The sequence below is a fragment of the Rattus norvegicus genome, chromosome 5 (genome assembly GCF_021556685.1).
Source record: "Rattus norvegicus strain SHRSP/BbbUtx chromosome 5, alternate assembly SHRSP_T2T, whole genome shotgun sequence".
Taxonomy (NCBI): domain Eukaryota; kingdom Metazoa; phylum Chordata; class Mammalia; order Rodentia; family Muridae; genus Rattus; species Rattus norvegicus.
The window spans coordinates 101617221-101628531 of NC_141538.1; the positions used below are offsets into that span (position 1 = coordinate 101617221).

The 11311-nt window shown below is 42.0% G+C and overlaps 1 pseudogene; it reads right to left on the reverse strand.

Annotated features, from left to right (window-relative positions):
* Positions 1-5116: 5116 nt before the first annotated feature.
* Positions 5117-6142, reverse strand: LOC134479078 (glyceraldehyde-3-phosphate dehydrogenase-like; annotated as a pseudogene).
* Between the last annotated feature and the right edge of the window lie 5169 nt (positions 6143-11311).

Sequence of the window (11311 nt, forward strand, 5' to 3'; positions counted from 1 at the left end):
GATACCAAAAGCAATGCTAAAGTAAAGAAAGAAAGGAAGAGAGGGGGGGGAGGGAAGGGAAGGGAAGGGAAGGGAAGGGAAGGGAAGGGAAGGGAAGGGAAGGGAAGGGAAGGAGAAAGGAAAGGAGAAAGGAGGGAAGAAAATAAAAGAAAATCCAGGCACAAAACATCTAGAAAATCTGAGACACCGGAAAACACACACACACACACACACACACACACACACACACACACACACACACACAATTTCTTCTGTTCCCTCTGGTGTCCAATCGTGGAGATGGCTGCACGGCTGCATTCAACTGAGAACTAGCTATGGTAAGACAGCCCACCTGTGGCTCTCCCTTACCTCTAACAGTCAGAGTTAGTTGCTGCTGCCTTGAGGACCTTGGTTTCCTCGGATGGGGCTATGCCATATGTGAGGTCTTTCATTCACAGTATGCATTAGAATAGAATGTTGTTTTTAAAGAAACAAAACATTTAAAAAATGAAAAGCAGTGACAGGAATTTTAAATCCTTTTTGAAAAGTCAGATTGAAATCTGCCAGGGGATAAAGCACAAAACAAAAAAAGCAGGCAATAATCAAGAAAAAGACAAGAAATGCAAGAATTAATCTGAGAAATCCAAGCTTTCAGAGGTTCAAATACAGAGGATAATAAAGAAAACACGCAGAGGAAAAAATGCTATGTAATGAATTCAAGAAGATTCCCAGTGACTTTTCTGACTTTAGAGTCTGGTGATGAAATGGGTCGAAGAAGATGGAAACTGAGGAAGGCCGTGAAACCTCAGTGTGCTGGGAGAAGAGAACAAGAGGTTCAAGATACTACATGCAAAAGATGACTTCATCACAGAGCCATTGAGAACTGCAATGGGCTCAGCAGTGACAATTTCATGAGTTAGGAAACAAAGCTGGCTTTTCCTCAGGTCCTAAGAACGTGGCTTGAAAATTCAAGAAAAATAAATTGGATAAAAAGGAATAGAGAAAGAATTTGTGTAATTTGAGATAGGAAATGTATTAGTTAGGGGTTTTATTACTATGATTAAACACCATGAAAAAGCAAGTTGGAGAGAAACGGCTTCATTTGACTTACATATCACAGCCCAAAGAGTGTAGCCAAGGCAATAGCTCAAAACACGGCAGGAACCTGTAGGCAGGAGCTGAGGCCGTGGCCATGGAAGAGTGCTGCTTACTGGATCGTTCCCCATGGCTTGCTTTGCCTATTTTCTTTCAGAACCCAGAGCCATCAGCTAAGGATTGTTCACACAGTGGATTGGTTTCTCCCTCAGGCCTATGGTCTGATGTTATGGAGGCATTTTCTCTGCTGAGGCTCCCTTCTCTAGCTTATTCAAGCTGACACAAACTAGCCAGCACAGGAAATAATGTTCACAGTTTTACTTCCCAAACTTATTTGAAAAATACTATGCACTATGGAAGATATTAGCAGTTTAGTACAGGGAAAGATACAAACTGGGGCCAGCTCAGTTTCAGCCTTGATGAGTGCTTTTTATTTGTGTGGGTTTGTGATTATGTAGATTACAAGTTAACCACATTTCCCTGTTTCCGGCACTGTATACGTGGCCAGCATAGCTCCTCTGGGAATTGTCCTTTCACTGGGGTTGCTTTCCTGATGCAGGGGCTTGAAGTGAAATGGGAGGCAGCACTGCTGACTTTACTTTGCTCAGTAGGTAGGATGGCTTTATGAAGACTATGGTCCAGAGGGGAGTCCTCATAATTTTAATTTTAGTTTAAATATGTATCTATCTGATTACAAAATTAATATTCACATGTAGAAAGAAATTGAAATTTTATAGCAGTCACACGAAACACCTATGATGTTTGCCACAAAAAGGAAACCACAATATACATGTAGCATATAGAGGCAATGACCACACACATGTAACATGCTTCTTCTTCTTCAAAGATCTTCTTATGGTCTGTGTGCATATTCTCAACATTTCAGAAGCACCCCTCTCTCTTTTTCTCCTCTCTTACTCCCTGCTCCCCATGGCCCCATTCAGTCTGGACCTTTCCAAATGCCTCTGTCTATTCTCTCCCTCATATCAACAAGAAACCCATCTTCTCAACCATATCTTAGAGTGGCTATGTCCTCGTTTTCAGTCGTTCTTCAGGGATCCTATGGGCATTAATGACACAATCCAACAGAAAGAACTTAAAGATGCATTCCTTCCCTCTTCTCATCCAACCTTATCATTCACTAATAAGGATCAGGCTACAGCTCCATCATAGAAGAGAACTTGCTGTGATGACATATTGGTGAAGCTAGATTGTCGGGGAAAGCCTTCATGAGTCATGGTGGTGTGGGATGGGAATCTTCGGCAGCAGTGGTTCTCAGCCTTCCTAATGCAGTGACCCTTTTCTACAGTTTCTCAAGTTGTGGGAACTCCCAACCATAAAATTATTCCATTGCTTCTTCAAAACTGTAAGTTTTCATTGTTATGAATAATAATGTAAATATATGTTATATAGGATGGCTTATTTGCCATTCCTGTGAAAAGGTCATTTGTCAACACCCAAAGGGATCGCGACCCACAGGTTGAGAAGCCCTGCACTTGCTGTGTCTCACTATCGCCCTCTACTGACAAAGTTTAAGATTGCTCCAGATAGAAAGGGAAAACACTAGAGTCTGCTTCCATTTTCACAGAGCAGGAAAAAAAAAAAGTGAATTTAGATCTAAGAAAAGTAGACCTTGTGAAAACACTGAGAACAGGCTATGACATACATGGAGTGCTCAAGAACTATTATTAATTCAGTCACATGTGCACACAAGTGTGCAGAATGAGACCACTTCTTTTGTACATACATTTCGTACCCTGAAACTGAACATGATTTGTGACTCTTTTGATTAAACTTTCTTGGCATTCTTGGTTTGATGTTTCCATCTATATAGTTATCAATAGAAATAACAATAATGTGTAAATAACAATTCATTTAGTGGTTTAACTCTTGTGCAAATTAGAAATTGATAACATCATTGATCACAGGGAAATGCAAATTAATATCACAATGATATTACCTCAAGTCTGTGTACAATGATTCTTACCAAAGAGAAGACAGATACATGTTGGCAAGGATGGGGAGGAAATTGGAGAATCCTTGTGCACTGTTGGTGAGAATATAGATTGCTCTGTCATATTGAAGCGCAGTGTGACACTGCCCCAGAATTCGGAATAGAATTGTCACAGGCTCTAGAACCCCACTACTAGATATGACCACAGGAGTGGATGCCTGCACTGTCCTCGTCATTTCAGCATTGTTCACAATAGGTAAACCTGGAAGAACCCCTTCCTGAAACAGAAGTGTCTTCTCAGATAAGGCACGGTCAGCAGAGCTTGGTGAAATGACTTCACGTAAATTTAGTTTTGTGAAACAGTGAGTTTAAGTAGGAATACTTACCCAGGCTGTGGGGTAGGTTGGATAGAGGATCATGAACAAACTGTGGGTGGGTACACTACTGATGAAAGTATTTCTCCCTCAACAAATACACAGGCCACACACACAAGGTGTGTGCCTTGTGAACTGTTCCCTATTCACTATTAATTGCACATAAATCCTTAGGGATGGGCAGGTTCCCATGAGGTCCTCCTTTTGTGATGACAGAACATTAATGGGTCCAATCTTGAACAAGTCTTCCTTGAGTAATCACAACTTCTAGAAGTTCAGAAGGGCAAAGGCTATATTGTGGATGGAGGACAGCATTCTGGAACATCAGCATATTGAACCAGCCTAAGTGGCCACAGAGAGATAGATGATAAAAATGATATATCTACACAATGAAAAATTTATCTTTAAAAAAGGAAGGAAATCCAGTTTCTGGCTATTCCAAATAAGGCTAATGTGAACATAGGTGAGCGAGTGTTCCTGTATTGTGGACGAGCGTCTTTTGGGTTTATGTCCAACAGTGGTACAGCTCGGTCTTGAGGGAGATCTAGTCCTATTTTTTTAGGAAAATGCCAGATGGATTTCTAAAGTGGTTGTACAAGTTCACATCCCTCACCAGCATTGGAGGACTGTTCCCACTGCTCCATATCCTCCTCACTAACATGATCTGAGTTTTTGATCTTAGCCATTCTGACAGGCATAAGATGCATCTCAGATTTGTTTTGATTTGCATTTCCCTGGCTGACGAAGGATGCTGAACACTTCCTTAAGTGTTTCTCAGTCATTAGAGACTCCTCTGTTGAGAAATCTCTGTTTAGATCTGCACCCGTACGTTAGTTGGGTCATTTGGTGTGCTGGAGTCTAGTTTCTTGAGTTCTTCTATGTTTTGGATGTCATCCGTATGTCAGATGTGGAATTGGTGAAAATATTTTCCCATTATATAGGTTGCCATCGTGTCTTTTTGACAATGTCTTTTGCCTTATTGAAGCTTTTCAGTTTCATGAGATCCTATTTAGTAATTGCTGACCTTAGTGCCTGGGCTGTTGGTATTCTGTTCAGGAAGTTGTCTTCTGTGCCAATGTGTTCAAGGCTATTCCCTTGATATAGTGTATCTGGTTTCATGTTGGTTTCATGATCCACTTGGACTTGAGTTTTGTGCATATATTTCAAAATTGCTAAAAATGTTAACTGTTCATATAATGAAGATATACATAGTGAAGGAGTGAACATTAATTCGTCAATTTACAATGCACTCGTATTTCAAAACATGTTCTACTATAAAGATATTTTCTCAACTAAAAATAGAAAATAATTTCGAATGTTGATGAAATTTGGGAGAAAATAAGATGATGTCATTGGAAAGGTAAACAAATGAACTAGTTTCAAGCTATTTGGAGATATTTGCTATAATTTCACATGAGCAAATATTTGGATCCATTCCTTTTGTAGCTTCAGTTGTATTTCAAATTAATATATATCCACACATATTTGTAAAACAGATTAATTTATTATTATATTCATTTTGAGACTCTTTTTTTTGTGGGTGCAGCGAACTTTATTGATGGTATTCAAGAGAGAAGGGAGGGCTCCCTAGGCCCCTCCTGTTATTATGGGTCTGGGATGGAAATTGTGAGGGAGATGCTCAGTGTTGGGGGCTGAGTTAGGATGGGGACTCTTCAGCAACTGGGGGCCTCTCTCTTGCTCTCAGTATCCTTGCTGGGCTTGGGTGGATGGTCCAGGGTTTCTTACTCCTTGGAGGCCATGAGGTCCACCACCCTGTTGCTATAGCCGTATTCATTGTCATACCAGGAAATGAGCTTTACAAAGTTGTCATTGAGAGCAATGCCAACCCAGCATCAAAGGTGGAAGAGTAGGAGTTGCTGTTGAAGTCACAGGAGACAACCTGGTCCTCAGTGTAGCCCAGGATGCCCTTTAGTGGGCCCTCGGATGCCTGCTTCACTGCCTTCTTGATGTCATCATACTTGGCAAGTTTCTCCAGGCAGCATGTCAGATCCACAATGGATGCATTGGGGGTAGGAACACAGAAGGCCATACAGTGAGCTCTGGGATGACCTTGCCCACAGCCTTGGCAACACCAGTGGATGCAGGGATGGTGTTCTGGGCTGCCCCACGGCCATCACGCTACAGCTTTTCAGAGGGGCCATCCACAGTCTTCTGAGTGGCAATGATGGTATAGACTGTGATCATGAGCCCTTCCACGATGCCAAAGTTGTCATGGATGACCTTGGCCAGGGGGGCTAAGCAGTTGGTGGTGCAGGATGCATTGCTGACAATCTTGAGGGAGTTGTCATATTTCTCGTGGTTCACACCCATCACAAACATGGGGCCATCAGCTGAAGGGGTGGAGATGATGGCCCTTTTGCTCCAACCCTTCAAGAGAGCCCCAGCCTTCTCCATGGTGGTGAAGATGACAGTAGACTCCACGACATACTCAGCACCAGCATCACCCATTTGATGTTAGCGGGATCTCGCTCCTGGAAGATGGCGATGGGCTTCCCGTTGATGACAAGCTTCCCGTTCTCAGCCTTGACTGTGCCGTTGAACTTACCAGGGGTGGAGTCATACTGGAACATGTAGACCATGTAGTTGAGGTCATTGAAGGGGTCGTTGATGGCAACAATGTCCACTTGCCAGATGCAGAGCAGAAGGCAGCCCTGGTAACCAGGTGCCCAATACGGTCAAATCCGTTCACAGCGACCTTCACCATCTTGTCTATGAGATGAGGCTGGCGCTGCAGGAGATGTGGCTGTCTCTGGAACAGGGAGGAGCAGAGAGCTTATTTTGAGACTCTTATAGTAAAAAGTGTTTATGCAAAGTCCAAGGCCATTGACTCTGGTAGTGGGCATCAAGAGGGGAAGAATGGGGAAACACATAGAATGTATGTGGAAAACCGTACTTCCGATAAATCAAATCTCCATATGCTAACAAAGAAATGTTTTGAGGATATTTAATTGAAAAATTAAAGCACAAGGTAACTTCTAGTTTGATTGCATTTGGAGATTGCATTTAGTGTGTGTTTGTGCTCTTGGTGTCTGATGTGTGTGTAGGTACTGATGTGATGGCACTGTAAGGGTGGCACAAGCCAGTTTGTCGTTGGTTGTCTCCACCCACCTTCTTGTATTTTCCAGAATTGAATTCAGGGCACTAGGCTTGCACAGCAAGCACCTTTACCCACTGAGCCATCTCATTGATTTTTTTTTAAATATGTATATGTACACATAGAAATATGTATAAGTACATTTTGGATGTATTATATGTATATATAAATGGATGGACTGAAATCTACTAAAATAATCTTTACCTCCAGGGAGGGAGATAGGAACTGCATTGTGAGGAAAGAAAATTTCCAGGCTTCCTTCTTTATGTATTTTCTATTGTTCTGTGGGACAGTGAAAGATGCCCTGGTTCCCGGTTGAGGAGTTTTAAACCCTGGAGACCCTGAAAGGGATGGTAGGTGCTTCACCTGACTCCCAGGAAACCAGGCTGATCACTAGCGGGAAGCCCTCCATAGATTTTGACCATCAGTCACATAAGGGCAACGCCCCAAGTCCCTTCACAGGTAAAGGACATGATCACAGGTCACATAGGCTCAAGACAGATCTCCATTATAATGAGATACTTAAAGGACTGGAGGCTTAACCAATGAGGCACCAAGTATTCCCAGGCAGTCTCCCATCCAAGTACTAACCAGGCCTGACTCTGTTTAGCTTGACCTTGGGGTCAGGTGAGTTTGGACACGTTCAGGGTGGTATGGCCTTAGGTTTAGTGAGGTCATGCGTCCGCTCAGCCACAGGGCTTGGCCACTCAGGGAGGTTTGACTGCACTTACCCAACAGTGCTGCTGGGGGCTCCAGAGTTCGGTGCATGATCTGAGCACCGAACTCAGCTGGAGCTGGCTTGGGGGGTCCCCAGGCCTGCAAGAAGGCCAAGGCCATCTGATTCTCTAGCTCTTGGGCATCCAGGCGCCGCTTCAGAAGAGCTGAGAATGAAGTTCCCTCCCCCCCACGCAGGGCTGGATCTAGCCAGGGACTGGACTGAGGGGAAAAAGAAGGGGCTGCTCAGGCAGCACAGGGAAGCCTTCTGCCGGAGATTAGGCAGCGACTCTGTAGGTGAAGGCCTTCTCTACAGCTCCCCATGGCACATCCCATGAAAAGAGGCAGCTTATGGTTTCAAGGTATTTATTGTCATGGCGGAAAGTGGATGAGTAAAACCATACCCCACTTCTCAGAGAGGGCCTGAGATTAAACACCTTTTGCAGGGAGAAGTGTCTGGGAAGGAAATCTTCATTGGTTAAGCCTCCAGGCTAGAGATCTCAGAAAGAAGATGGGTGGTAGCTAAGGAATGACATTGGAATTGTTTTCCTGCCTACACACACACACACACACACACACACACACACACCCCACATAAACAAATGCACCTATACACTCACATACCCTTGCACATACATAAAATAAACACTAATAAAATATGAATAAAAATAAATTAATTGTTTTTGTTATGGTCATTTTTTGATTGGTTGGCCATTCTATTTTGTGCATACATATTCTGCTTCACTGTGAATTTGTTAGATTCTATGTATCACCATATATATATATATATATATATATATACATATATATATCAAAGGCATGCTTTAGAAAGATGCTTTCATTACTTATTTCAAGGTTCTTTTTTTTGTATGTAATATTTGGCTTTATATTTAGACCTTCTAAGATCAAATATATGACCAAAAGGAAAGAAATATATACATATGTATGTACACAAACATATATGTGATATATGTAATTAAGAAAATATTTAATTTTGTGTGTGGAGTTTGTATTGTGCTTGCATGCACCTCTGCGTGCCTCCTGTATGCTACATTCTCAGAAGCTAGAAGAGGCTACGGTACCCCCTGGGACTAGTCTGTTATATGCTGCTAGTGATTAAACCTGAGTCCCCTAGAAGAGGACTCAACCACGGAGCCATTGTTCTAACCTCAGAACATATTTTTTAATTAAATGAAACTGTAGTAAATGGAATTATGTTAAAGTTAAAACTCAGTTGATTTGATTGATGCCCAAGGAATGCTTGTTCTGTTTTTGTTTCCATGTATACATGTGTTTCTATGTTCACAAATGAGCTCTAGGTTCAACTGAGAAAGGCTGCCTGCATATATAAGACAGCGAATAATTGAGGAATATAAACAAGTGATTGAGGAAGACATATGAGATCAACCTCTGGCCTCCACCCTCAACACAAGTCACGTGCAGCCTTTCTCAATTGAATCTAAAGCTCACCAACTTTGCCAACCTAACCACTTTGCTCTGGGGAATCCCCCACTTCTGCCTCCTGACATCTGGGATCTCAGGAGAGTTGACTTGGCCCACCTGGCATTTGTTTAGGTTCTGGAGGTCTAAACTCTAGTCTTCATAGTTGCATGGTAAGTGTTTAACCTCTCACCCACCTCTCTAGAGCCCAGGTATATTCTTCTTATTGAAAAAATAAAGTAGACACATTTATTTCACCATTACTCACAAGATCTGAGATATAAACATAACCTAAATGTCCACAGCTGGATGGGTGACAAGAGGAGATGTGGTTTGTCTACACTCAGTAGAGTCACTTTTTTCCTCAACTCAGTGATGAGGCAAGGATGTCCACTATCATCACCACCCTTGTTCAATAAATTGTTTAAAATCAATAGAACCAGAGGGGGGAAAAGTGATAAAAATAGTAAAGAAACCAAATTATCTCTATTTGCAGAGGATATGACCTTATTTTCAAGAGATCCTATAGTCTCCACTAGAAAATTTCAGATTCGATAAACAATTTCAACAAAGTAGCAGGATAGAAAATCGGCATTCACCAGAGAAAATTTCATTGAACAAAACACCAATGGCTTATGCTCTAAGATCAAGAATCGACAAATGGGACCTCATAAAACTGCAAAGCTTCTGTAAGGCAAAGGACACTGTTGTTAGGACAAAATGGCAACCAAAAGATTGGGAAAAGATCTTTAGCAATCCTACAACAGATAGAGGGCTAATATCTAAAATATACAAAGAACTCAAGAAGTTAGACCGCAGGGATCCAAATAACTCTATTAAAATGGGGTTCAGAGCTAAACAAAGAATTCACAGCTGAGGAATGCCGAATGGCTGAGAAGCACCTAAAGAAATGTTCAACATCTTTAGTCATAAGGGAAATGCAAATCAAAACAACCCTGAGATTTCACCTCACACCAGTGAGAATGGCTAAGATCAAAAACCCAGGTGACAGCAGATGCTGGTGAGGATGTGGAGAAAGAGGAACACTCCTCCATTGTTGGTGGGATTGCAGACTGGTACAACCATTCTGGAAATCAGTCTGGAGGTTCCTCAGAAAATTGGACATTGAACTACCCGAGGACTCAGCTATACCTTTCTTGGGCATACACCCAAAAGATGCTCCAACATATAACAAAGACACATGCTCCACTATGTTCATAGCAGCCTTATTTATAATAGCCAGAAACTGGAAAGAACCCAGATGCCCTTCAACAGAGGAATGGATACAGAAAATGTGGTACATCTACACAATGGAATATTACTCAGCTATCAAAAACAATGACTTTATGAAATTCGTAGGCAAATGGTCGGAACTGGAAAATATCATCCTGAGTGAGGTAACCCGAAAAACACACATGGTATGCACTCATTGATAAGTGACTATTAGCCCAAATGCTTGAATTACCATAGATGCACAGAACACATGAAACTCAAGAAGGATGACAAAAATGCGAATGCTTCACTCCTTCTTTAAAAGGGGAACAAGAATACCCTTGGCAGGGAGTAGGGAGTTTAGAACAGAGGCAGAAGGAACACCCATTCAGAGCCTGCCCCACATGTGGCCCATACATATACAGCCACCAAACTAGATAAAATGGATGAAGCAAAGAAGTGCAGTCTGACAGGAACCAGATGTAGATCTCTCCTGAGAGACACAGCCAGAATATGGCAAATACATAGCTGAATGTCAGCAGCAAACGACTGAACTGAGAATGGGACCCCCGTTGAAGGAATCAGAGAAAGGACTGAAAGAGCTTGAAGGGGCTTGAGAGCCCATATGGACAACAATGCCAAGCAACCAGAGCTTCCAGGGACTAAGCTACTACCCAAAGACTATACCTGGACTGACCCTGGCTCCAACCTCATAGGTAGCAATGAATAGCCTAGTAAGAGCACCAGTGGAAGGGGAAGCCCTTGGTCCTGCCAAGACTGAACCCTCAGTGAACGTGATTGTTGGAGGGAGGGTGGTAATGGGGGGGAGGATGGGGAGGGGAACACCCTTAGAGAAGGGGAAGGGGAGGCGTTAGGGGGATATTGGCCCAGAAAAGAGGAAGGGGAATAACAATCAAAATGTAAATAAGAAATACCCAAGTTAATAAAGATGAAAAAGAAAGAAAGAAAGGAAGGAAGAAAGAAAGAAAGAAAGAAAGGAAGGAAGAAAGAAAGAAAAGAAAGAAAACTGGCATTCAAAAATTCAAACACTGAACTGGAGAGATGGCTCAGTGGTTAGGATTACTGACTGCTCTTCCAGAGGACCTGAGTTCAATTCCCAGCAACCATATGGTGGCTCACAACCGTCTATAATGGGATCCTATGCCCTCTTCTGCTGTGTCTGAAGAGAGTGACAATACACTCACATACATAAAATAAATTAACACATCTTTAAAAATCCATATACTTTCTGTACACAATAATGAATTTACTCATCAGAAAAATGATTTAATTGGAAATAGACTCTAAATAAAATACATACCAATGAATCTAAAGAAGGAGTTAAAAGAACTCTACAGTGGATTGATAATGAAGAAACAAAGACAGTAGAAAATGAAAAGATCTCTTATGCTCTTGTACTAGCAGAAC